Below are 12,558 nucleotides of genomic sequence, written 5' to 3'. Positions count from 1 at the left end.
ACATCACCAGCTAAGCAAACTGATATTGGTTCAGTCAAGTAGTGCCTTATTACAATAGATATTAGTCTGCAAGTTGAGACTTATCAGTACTAGCAAGTAAAGTCTTTGTTCCAAAAATAAGACACTTTATAAGATCCATGACTCCAATTGCCCAGGTCAGTACCATATCGATGAAAGCTGTGTTAAAGAGTGAGTGATGAAACTGCTTAGTCCAAAATAGTATGGATGCACATAAACAGTCATTTCTCCCTTGCCCTGTTTGCCAGTAGAAAAAGGAAAAGAACGGATAGTAGTGGTACAAGACACCTTCCATCATGCTCTGTAGAGCGGTTTGCGGAGTGCAAATCTAGATGTAGATATAGCAATCCGTGCTCCCTCTTACTATATCAAGACTTCACATTCTAGTCATTGACCTAGCCTGCATGATATGCTTTGTATGCTGCAACAAGTCTTAGCTTGTTGGTATGGATATGTCCTAACTTGCTGATGTGTAGCTTTTGCTTGTTGGAACAAATTGTAACTTGTTAGAAGAAGCCTCAAATTGCTTAGTCGGTGATGTTTGGGGCAGTTTCCTACGTTTTTGCTTAACGGTGGTGACATAATTATGTTGAAATTTTGTTGTAACTTAGCGATGTATGATGGTAATCTATTGCAATTTTTGCTGTAACTTGTGAAAGTTAGTAACAATGATATTGTATAGGACAATTAGGCAAAATTTTGATCCAACATCATGATGTTATGGGGCACTTGGTCCACTTTTGCTGTAACATGACCATGAATGACGAAGTTTGCTAAAATTTATTTGTAGCCTAATATAAAAAAGGGAGATCGAGTAGCTACTACCCACTGCCAAGGTATGTCACACAGACTGTTAGCTTCTGATGTTGTAGTAACAGCATGGTGTAGTATGGTATCTGGGTTAATGGCAGTCATCGTACGGCAACTGAACGTAATTGTGCTCACGCACTGAACTAATTTACGTTGCTCGACTCTATAAACTGATCAGTATCTCCCCACGTTGTAAACTGATCACCATTTGTCCACCCTATAAACTGATCACAATTTGTGCATCCTGTAAAATGACCATCGTTGCCCCACAGTAGTAGCATCAACCGTGTATTTGGGACAATGGCAATCGTCTACTGTATGTAGACACTGTCAGCTACTTGCGTTACAACACAGATTTAAGAACCAGTAGGTGAAACCCAGATTGCTAGTAACTTACACCCCCAGTAGCTGGCATACTGAGTATTTAATGCTGACAACCACCTCCCCTCCTCCCCCCCCCCCCCCGTCCACCCAGTAGCTAACACCGCTAGCGGATAATGCTGGCAGCACCAGTCACAGGCACTTCTATCAGTCACAGGCACCCCCACACAGTCACAGGCAACCCCTTATTTACAGGCGCCCTGTAGTCACAGACACTGCCCAGTCATAGACGATCTCCAGTTGCAGACACCACACACCCAAACATCACATGCCCAACTCACAGAACCTTCCCCTTCTTTCTCTCTCTCTCTCTCTCTCTCTCTCACACACACACACACACACACACACACACACACACACACACACACACACACACCATCTCAGTCACACATACCAAACATCAAAGAGACTCATTCGACTTATTACAGACTCCATGAGTAACTGAAACACACAGCACGTACACACTGTAAGCTGCTAGTGTTAGAACACTGTTGTAAGATCCAGTAGCGGACAGTCATTGGCAACACACACTGTTGCCGTGCATGTGCTATCATCATGTGTTTGGTGTAATGAGTGTCACGATATTACAACTGTCCATCCTTGCCCCCAACTGGATTGGCTGTAATGGTACTTACCACATCATCTGACCTTAATTGCCCCAAAGGTATCCACTATCCATTAGCGATGTATGTCATAATTTCTTATCCTTTCGCTGTACCATGAGGCAGTATGTTACAATTTGGCTGTAAACTTTGATGTGTTTGGTATTTTGTTCCAATTATGTTGCAACATGTAGATATATGGGCAGGCTCTTGGAATTCTGTTGTAACATAGACATGACTGGGGAAATTTCTTACTTTTTGGTTTATACAGGTAGTTGTTACAATTTGACTGTAATATTGTGATATATGACACATTACATTACTGTTTTGCAGTAATTTCTTTTAGCCACATTTTAAAATACAAATACAAATAATCTGACCATCATTGCCCCAAAATGTTACAACATGATCATGTATGGAACAGTTCCTTAAAATTTTGCTGTAAAATGACTATGCATGGCGTGAAGTGAAATGCAGACTCTACTGTACAGTTACATATGATGACAAAAAGTCTTATGCTACCAGATAAGGTTGATACACAATTAGGTCACTATATTCTTTTCTTTGAAAAGCAGTTGGAAAGAGTAATAATTTTCGTTTCTTACCAATATAGCTATGTACGCAACAATGAGGATTATCACCTAAAGGTGACATTCGTTTTTTTGTGGCACATTAAAGGTAATGCCCTAAATCGAGTCACTATGATATTTGGCTGACTGATATCTGCTTCAGCCAAACTGAGATTTGTTTGATAAATTTATATGTGGAAACAGCATTTGAAGATCGAAACGGTCAGGAAAAATATTATTTACTTTGGTACAGAAATCAATTTACTACAGTCAATAAGTACACTTTTGTAATGTTAAAGAACTATTTTTTGTGTGTTTCGATTTCTTTAATGTGTGGCACAAAGATTGAATTGTGGTCATTGCCTAACCGCCAGCCGGTGTGGCCATGCGGTTCTAGGCGCTTCAGTCTGGAACCGCGTGACCGCTACGGTCGCAGGTTCGAATCCTGCCTCGGGCATGGATGTGTGTGATATCCTTAGGTTAGTTAGGTTTAAGTAGTTCTAAGTTCTAGGGGACTGATGACCACAGATGTTAAGTCCCATAGTGCTCAGAGCCATTTTTCATTGCCTAACCTATAATTAATTTCAGTCGTGCGAATAAGAAGTCCATGAATATTTTAGTAAATAATATATGTAGATCATTTAGATGTGGAAATACTTAATTTTAGGCTACAGTGAGCCTTGGAAAGTGTGGTACAATAATCGAACTCCAGTCATCATCAGTGTACCTTAACCTTTAAGTTTTATCAGTGGAGTTAGTATGAGAGCCATGAATATTTCTTTTCAAGGTTACAGAAAAATTAAATTATGACAGTAGTGCAACATGTGTTTTGTTCTTGGAAGCTAGATAGATCGAATTTTCGTTGGAGATCACAGATATCCAAGTTTCATCTCTGTGTACGGAACCTTACTGCGCTGTTTACATTTGTATTCCATACATTATGGAAGTTGCCATGTTTATTATGAGAATAAGATCTTTAACTGTTACAATGCAATAAAGATTTTTTCAAAACACCTATTTCTACATCCACATCATACTCCACAGGCCACCTAACGTAGGGTAGCGGACGGTACTTCCATTACGAAAACTGATCCTCCCTTCCCTGAACCACTTGCGAATGCTGCATGGGAGACTGATTGTCGGTAAGCCTCTGTATTAGTTCTAATTTCTCGAATTTTCTTGTTACTGTCATTTCGCGAGATGTGTATGCTAGCCGCGCGGTCTAACGCGCTGCTTCCCGAGCGGGAAGGCATGTCGGTCCCCGGCACGAATCCGCCCGCCTGATTAGTGTCGAGGTCCGGTGTGCCAGCTAGCCTATGGATAGTTTTTAAGGCGGTTTTCTATCTACCTCGGTGAATGCGGGCTGGTTCCTCTTATTCCACCTCAGTTACACTATGTCGGCCATTGCTGCGCAAACACTGTCTCCACGTACGCGTACACCGCAACTACTCTACCATGTAAACATTAGGGGTTAAAATCGTCTGGTATGAGACGTTCCCGAGGGGATCCACTGGGGGCCAAACTACACAATAACCCTAGGTTCGGTGTGGGGCGGCGGTGGGCTGGGTGTATAGCTTTGGCGTGTTGTGGGGTTGTGGACCACTGAGGGCTACGGTGGGACGAAGCATCTCCATCGTATCTAGGTCCCCGGTTTCAATACACAATATAATACACAAGTAATACGTTGTTTGACTCCTCCCGGAAATTTCAGTAGTGAACCTCTTCGTCATGCACAACACCATCATGTAACGTGTGTCCCTAGAGTTTGTTAAGAATCTCTGTAACATTCTCGCACCGACCAAACAATTCCGTAACAAAATGCGCCACTGTTCGTTGGCTCTTCTCTCTCTGGTATTTCAGTCCTACCTGGTAACATTCCCACATTAACAATAATGAAGAATCGGTCGAATAAGAGCCCTGCAACAGTTTTCTTTAGTGGATGAATTGCATTTACTTAAGATTCTTCCTATGAATTTAAATCTGTAACTTGTTTTTCCTGCTATTTGTTTTACGTATATGATCATTCCACTTAAGGTCGCTCTGGATAGTTACTCCTAGATATTTTACGCTAGATACGGTTTCCAGCGATTTGCCAGCAAAACTGTAGTTGTATAAGAGTGGATTTATTTTCCCGTTTATCCGCAACGTATTACATTTATTTACGTTTAGGGTCAACTGCCAGTCCTTTCACCAATCATCAACCCTCTCTAGGTCCTTTGCCGTCTTATGCCGTTGGTACCTTCATATAGCAACGACATCAGCTGCGAACAACCTTAAAGAGCTTCCGATGCTTTCTACTGGATTATTTGTACACATTGTAAGATTATAACGGTCCTTTCACACTCCCCTGGGGCAATCCGGAAATTATCTTCATATGTGTTGATTTTCTTCTGTTAAGAGCGAATTGTTGAGTTCTATCTGCAGGGAAGTACTGAATACAGTCGCAGATGTGGCCGGATACTAGGAAGCTCGGTCAGCTAAATGGTGGTGCGGGACGGTGTCAAATGCCTTCCTGAAGTCAAGGGATACAACATCAACCTGAGCGTCGTTGTCTGCAGTGTTTCTTCTCCTAAGACGGTGCTAGGTCTATCAGTTTGTCTTTTTCAATGTTTTGCGTTTACATGTCGCATTAAGGAGTCTTATCATTAGGATTAGGTTTTATTTAGTTGCTGATTACCGAAATACTATCTGTAAACGCTTTACGGAGAATGGGCACCACAGTCCCGATTGGTAAACATTGGAGCCTTCCCCAAAAGATTGTCTTGTTCACAAATGCGAATATGCTTATATGTAATAAAATCAGTATTAGCCCGTCAGTACCGTCGATTATATTTTACTGGTGTAGAACCTGATTCGTTATCTTCTCCCCCCTAAAACTTCCCTTAGTTAGGTGCTTCATTACTAGGAAAGATCTACAATTTTTTACATATATTTGAGACCAGCATTAGTGTAAGTTACATCCATTATGTATTTGGAGTGACATTTTGAAGTCGAAAAAATCCTTGTGAGATTTGACGTAAAATTGTGCGTTACCTTCTCATTCCCTGAAATTATCATCATCATCATTCATCATCATCATCATCATTTAAGACTGATTATGCCTTTCAGCGTTCAGTCTGGAGCATAGCCCCCCTTATACAGTTCCTCCATGACCCCCTATTCAGTGCTGACATTGGTGCCTCTTCTGATGTTAAACCCATTACTTCAAAATCATTCTTAACCGAATCCAGGTACCTTCTCGTCGGTCTGCCCCGACTCCTCCTACCCTCTACTGCTGAATCCTTGAGTCTTTAGGGTGACCTTGCTTCTCCCATGCGTGTAACATGACCCCACCATCTAAGCCTGTTCGCCCTGGCTGCTACATCTATAAAGTTCATTCCCAGTTTTTCTTTGATTTCCTCATTGTGGACACCCTCCTGCCATTGTTCCCATCTACTGGTACCTGCAATCATCCTAGCTACTTTCATATCCGTAACCTCAACCTTGTTGATAAGGTAACCTGAATCCACCCAGCTTTCGCTCCCCTACAACAAAGTTGGTCGAAAGATTGAACGGTGCAAAGATAACTTAGTCTTGGTACTGACTTCCTTCTTGTAGAAGAGAGTAGATCGTAGCTGAGCGCTCACTGCATTAGCTTTGCTACACCTCGCTTCCAGTTCTTTCACTATGTTGCCATCCTGTGAGAATATGCATCCTAAGTACTTGAAACCGTCCACCTGTTCTAACTTTGTTCCTCCTATTTGGCACTCAATCCGTTTATATTTCTTTCCCACTGACATTACTTTCGTTTTGGAGATGCTAATCTTCATACCATAGTCCTTACATTTCTGATCTAGCTATGAAATATTACTTTGCAAACTTTCAATCGAATCTGCCATCACAACTAAGTCATCCGCATATGCAAGACTGCTTATTTTGTGTTCACATATCTTAATCTCACCCAGCCAGTCTATTGTTTTCAACATATGATCCATAAATACTCTTACCAACAGTGGAGACAGGTTGCAGCCTTGTCTTACCCCTGTAACTACTCTGAACCATGAACTCAATTTACCGTCAGCTCTAACTGCTGCCTGACTATCCATGTAAAGACCTTTAATTGCTTGCAAAAGTTTGCCTCCTATTCCATAATCTTGTAGAACAGACAATAACTTCCTCCTAGGAACCCGGTCATATGCCTTTTCTAGATCTATAAAGCATAGATACAATTCCCTGTTCCACTCATAACACTTCTCCGTTATTTGCCGTAAGCTAAAGATCTGGTCCTGACAACCTCTAAGAGGCCTAAACCCACACTGATTTTCATCCAATTGGTCCTCAACTAATACTCGCACTTTCCTTTCAACAATACTTGAGAAGATTTTACCCACAACTGTGATTAAAGAGATACCTCTATAGTTGTTACAATCTTTTCTGTTTCCATGTTTAAAGATTGGTGTGATTACTGCTTTTGTCCAGTCTGATGGAACCTGTCCCGACTCCCAGGCCATTTCAATTATCCTGTGTAGCCATTTAAGACCTGACATTCCACTGTATTTGATGAGTTCCGACTTAATTTCATCCACCCCAGCCGCTTTATTGCACTGCAATCTATTGACCATTTTTTCCACTTCCTCAAATGTGATCCTATTTGCATCATCATTCCTATCCCATTCTACCTCGAAATCTGAGACATTACTGATCGCATTTTCACCTACATTGAGCAACTCTTCAAAATATTCCCTCCATCTGCCCAAGGCATCCACAGGATTCACCAGCAGTTTTCCTGACCTGTCCAAAATACTTGTCATTTCCTTCTTACCTCCCTTTCGAAGACTGCTAATTACACTCCAGAATGATTTTCCAGCAGCTTGACCCATAGTCTCGAACCTGTTTCCAAAGTCTTCCCACGATTTCTTCTTGGATGCTGCAATTATCTGTTTGGCTTTGTTTCTTTCTTCAACATAACTTTCTCTGTCTACCTGGGTTCTGGTTTGTAGCCATTTTTGATACGCCTTCTTTTTCCTTTTACAGGCTGCCTTGACTGTATCATTCCACCAAGCTGTTTGCTTCATCCTACTTTTACACACTACTGTTCCAAGACATTCTTTAGCCACTTCTAGTACTGTGTCCCTGTACCTTGTCCATTCCTTTTCCAATGACTGTAATTGACTGCACTCAACTAACTGGTACCTTTCTGAGATCGCTGTTATGTACTTGTGCCTGATTTCCTTATCCTGAAGTTTCTCCACTCTTATCCTCCTACATAAGGACCTGACCTCCTGCACTTTCGGCCTCCCAATCCCAATTTCACTGCAGACTAAATAATGATCAGTGTCATCAAAGAATCCCCTGAATACACGTGTGTCCCTCACAGCCTTCCTGAATTCCTGATCTGTTATTATATAGTCAACTTTTCATACCCTTCTGTTCGATTTCCAATCCAGGCGTTAAAATCACCCATGAGCAGAACACTGTCCTTGTCCTTTACTCTAACAACTACATCACTGAGTGCCTCATAAAAACTATCCATCTTATCTTGATCTGTCCCTTCACAATGCGAATATACTGACACAATCCTAATTTTCTTGCTAGACACTGTCAAATCTATCCACATCAGTCGTTCGTTTACATACCTTATTGCAACTACGCTGGGTTCCATTTCTTTCCTGATGTAAAGCCCTACACCCCATTGTGCTATTCCTGCTTTGACTCCTAACAGGTAGACCTTGTATTCTCCCACTTCCTCTTCTTTCTCACCCCTTACCCGAATGTCACTAACAGCTAAAACGTCCAGCCCTATCTTACTTGCAGCCTCTGCCAGCTCTACCTTCTTACCAGAGTAGCCCCCATTGATATTAATAGCTTCCCATCTCATTACCATTTGTTTGCCAAGTTGTATCCTTGGAGTCCCTGGTTTGTCAGTTAGAGGTGGGAGTCCGTCACCTCCAAAGGTTTGAGGCATTTTGCTCTGATTGTTGCCTGCATCATATTTAAAGTACCAGGGAAGCAGGTTGCTAGCCTTACTTGCCCCGAGTCCCATTGGGTTTTACCCCTAACGGCTGAGGGACTAACCGGTGGATTTGGTAGTCTTTGCCGTATGAGTACAAAGGTGACCACGATTCAGAATATGTCCGAGATGCCCAGCCTTATTCCAAAGTAACTGGTATCCCGACTGTCGGGACCACTTACTTGGCCACTCATACGTTGCCCGTGGTTCATGAACTAGGACATGACTACAGGAACCCACACCATGAAATTATGATTGTTCAAATTCATTGCTGTTCATATCATCATTTAGGACTGGAGTGAAAGATGAAATACCTCCTTCTTATGTTACACGTGTCTTGCAGATTTATACAAGAATTTAGATATGGGATTAGCATTATGACAGTTAATCTGAGAGTTCACAGTCAGGCTTTAAACATCATACAGTAATATTATTCTCCCAGTAACTGAGAGTAATGCAGACTGTTTATTTGTTTATGTGCTTCCTTGCTTAGTGTAATATTTTAGCCAACGCATGTTTTGTACAGTTAAAGGGCTAGTTACACTCGTTTTGGTAGTTGGCCCCATTTAGGTCTATACATGAAATATCATCTGCATGATTAGGTTGTTTCCTTAGCTACATGTGTTAACAATTTTGTTGCAGTAACAGCATGGGGGGCACGTAATCTGAGATTCCAGTGTCACATTTTACACGTCCGTTCTTATGACTCTCTCTTTGTGTGTGTGTGTGTGCGTGTGTGTGTGTGTGTGTGTGTGTGTGTGTGTAAATAACATTGTGGCAATTGAAATAATCATTGCATTTGTGTGCTGGTGACATATTTTTGCAGGCCACTTAGAAGTAGAAACAACATTTTGACGGTTGAGAATCGTCATGACTTTCGTTGAGCAATTTACAGGGCGACCCACAGCCACAAACAATTGAAACTATACCAATTCACGGAGTAATGTAGATGAGACGTAAAACGTCGTACACATGCCTGAAATGATAGTGGTTTTTATTGAAACCAAAATCGAGTGCAAAATCCGGCCAACAGATGGCGCTAGAAATGCGGGCTGCCTTTTAAACTGTCAGCCTAACGGGTGCGAGGTACGCCGATATGTTACATAACGCATCATTCCTAGCCTGGCTGTTTAACACATGCTAGAAGTCACGACTCTTAGGCAAGATGGCGTTCCACCTCCTATTGCTACACGCATGAAAGAATTCTTGCCCACTACGTAGAGCGAGGATTGCGGCTTGAGCCGCCACTCGTCATGCATGTCCTTCCAGTTCCCCAGACCTCTATCTGTGTGATTATTGGTTGTGGGGTTACATGAGGTCGCAAGTCTACCGCTATCGCCCGACGTCTTGAGGGATATTAAAAGACTACATCGGATGACGATATCTCATTACACCTACTAGTATGCTGCACAGCGCTGTTCACAACGTTGTGTGTCTGCTACAGGTGGTCATGAATGACACCCAATATCTTGACAATTTGTTATTAAGAACATGGTCTTTGCTAAAAATCAGTTATTACGACAATTATTGCTTTTGTATTATATGAAGCGCCAACTGTTTGTCTTTTCGTGCGAATTTTTATGGTTTGAATAAGACTCCAAGTCACTTCGAACATGTCCATCGAACTGTACCTCTTTACCTACATTATTCCGTTAAGTACTGAATTCTCAAATGGTAATGCTCTTTTGGGGCATCCAGTAGATGTGAAAACATTTAGTGTAAGGACCCGTTTTGCTTTGCACCATGTGTGGTATAGTGACCGAACTGTGGACCTTCACAAGTGCTTTGTGTGTGTGTGACAGAGTGTGTATGTCTTATACATTTGTTGGCAAATACTTTTAAACATGAGTGCAAAAAATTTAGGTAATGCATTTGCTTTTGAACAGGGCCAAGGTGGTGGCTCTAGGACTATATTGTCACTGTCTGTTTCGTTTTAATGACCTGTACATTATTGATATTTGATTGGTTGTTTCAATTTAATGGCTGTCACAGTTCCAGGAAATGAGATGTGGCTTCTTAGATTATGAATGGTGTCACAGTGAAGGGAGCATGGCAAGTCACATGACGATTATTTCATAGCTAAGGCCTCAGTGTCCCTGAATGTAAGCAAGTAGCGTGGTTCCTTTTGGGCACTAGTCGAGTGGATTTGGTCCCGTTAGTATATTGCCATACAACTGATGTTACCAAATTATTCCGCATTTTAAGCAACTCAATTTTTGCATGAGAAATAAAGACCGAATATAAAATGTTTTAAAATTACACTGACAAAATATAAATTTTAGTTTCTCAGTCAACATAGAGAAAAAAATGGTTCAAATGGCTCTGAGCACTATGGGACTTAACTTCTGTGGTCATCAGTCCACTAGAACTTAGAACTACTTAAACCTAACTAACCTAAGGACATCACACACATCCATGCCCGGGGCAGGATTCGAACCTGCGACCGTAGCGGTCACGCGGTTCCAGACTGAAGCGCCTTTAACCGCACGGCCACACCGGCCGGCAGTCAACATAGAGAGATACACTTTTTATACTAACATGCCTGACGGAAACTACATGAGCTCCGCTTCTCACATTTAAAACTGTGACTGCTATGAGGACACACATTGCGTATGTTTCCGCATACAGGCGATTTTTTTTTTTTTTTTGCTCTTTATTTTTCGATTTCCATAACGATTAGCAAATATCAAACTATAACTGCTGTTATTATTTATCTGTTACACATTACACGTTAAACTTACAGAAAAGTTTAACGAAAATAGTGTCCCTCAGATTCACGCGCGTCGGGTCGTATTGTACCAATCCTGATGTGCGCCTGGCCACTGCTTTCGCAGTGGATTTCAGGTCATGGAAACTACGCGTGGTTAATGTCTTAACACTTGTCATGAATTTTCTGTCGCAGAAATGTTTTTGTATGGCATAGACACTGATTGTATATACGTATGAGTAAAGAAGTCTACAGAGGCGTGCCATCCAGTGTGACATTATTGGATGACTGTGTCATGTTTTCCATGTAACGCAAAAGTCTTCTAGACTGCCTACTCTACACGTGTCCGTCCTCTGCTCCAGTACTCCTAAGTGATGTGGAAGCCTTATGATGTAGGACTGAGAGAGGACATCGAAGTACTTCAAAAGAGGGCAGCTCATTTTGTATTATTGCGTTATAAGGGAGAGTGTGTCATGGATATGATAAGCGATTTGAGGAGACAATCATTAAAACAAAGGGTTTTCGTGGCGGCAAGGTCCTTTCACGAAATGTCAATCACCAACTTTTTCCTCAGAATTCCTAAATATTTTGTTAGCTTCCACCTTCATAGAGAGCAATGAGCATCGTAATAAAATAAAAGTAGTAAGAGCTCAGATGGAAATATTTAGCTGTTAATTTTTCCCACATGCTATTCGGCGGTGGGTAGTTCGAGAACTAGTCTTAAAGTCATTTTATGAGCAGTCTACCAATCAGTTAAGTGTAAATTGCAGAGAATCAAATAGTTATAGATGTATATGAACCATATAATATGAGTTTGCGTGACATTCGTTGCGTATGATTGTAACATCAAAGTCCATAGAATGACCACCAAAGATCAACTTATGTCACACCAATTTACTCTCTTTGTCCTTACTTAAGGAACTGGGCCGTTGCTTTGGTTTACAAAATTGGAAGGCTGTGTCACGATGTCCTGCTAGTGCCTTAAATAAGAAAGCTGTTCTACTGTGTTAGCGAGATACTCTCCTAAAACGTCGCATCGTAGGCTGCCCTCTACTACAACAAGGGACGTTCTTCCACATCTACGATCAGCCGGTGGTCACTTTTAAGGATGTGCTGTACTTAATGACTACTTGAGTCTGTACTCACCTGAAGGCTACTGTACTTGGTTCTCGGTAGATTTGTTAGCAGTTCTTCTCTCGGAAATTCGGTGATGATATCTGGAAATCGAAAAAGAGACATTAAGAATGCCATCTTGGGAAAAATTGATACCAGTGCTTACGTATTGAAGAGAAGTTCAACTGAGTCTAGCTCGAAATATTTAAATCTATGGACCTGAGTTTAATGGTTTATGATATTGTTACAGAATATCACATGGAAAAGTCAACACCTCAAAATTCCTTGATTTGTAGGAGATAAGGACTGATGTTTTCTTTAAAAATAAAACTGCACAATAATTCAGTTAATGAAAGGTTAACTTCAACT

At 41.3% G+C, this 12,558-nt stretch overlaps 1 long non-coding RNA gene across 1 annotated transcript in view; it reads right to left on the bottom strand.

Moving 5' to 3' along the window:
- The window catches only part of LOC124723217, a 420,152-nt gene that overhangs the window by 256,113 nt on the left and 151,481 nt on the right, over positions 1 to 12,558 (bottom strand). Inside the window, exon 2 of the long non-coding RNA XR_007006542.1 lies at positions 12,223 to 12,293. This is a non-coding gene — a long non-coding RNA (uncharacterized LOC124723217). The remainder of the gene's footprint in view (positions 1 to 12,222; positions 12,294 to 12,558) is intronic.

The sequence above is a fragment of the Schistocerca piceifrons genome, chromosome X, assembly GCF_021461385.2.
Source record: "Schistocerca piceifrons isolate TAMUIC-IGC-003096 chromosome X, iqSchPice1.1, whole genome shotgun sequence".
NCBI lineage: Eukaryota > Metazoa > Arthropoda > Insecta > Orthoptera > Acrididae > Schistocerca > Schistocerca piceifrons.
Note: the sequence above shows the minus strand (reverse complement) of the source record. Positions and strands in the feature narration are given on the sequence as shown.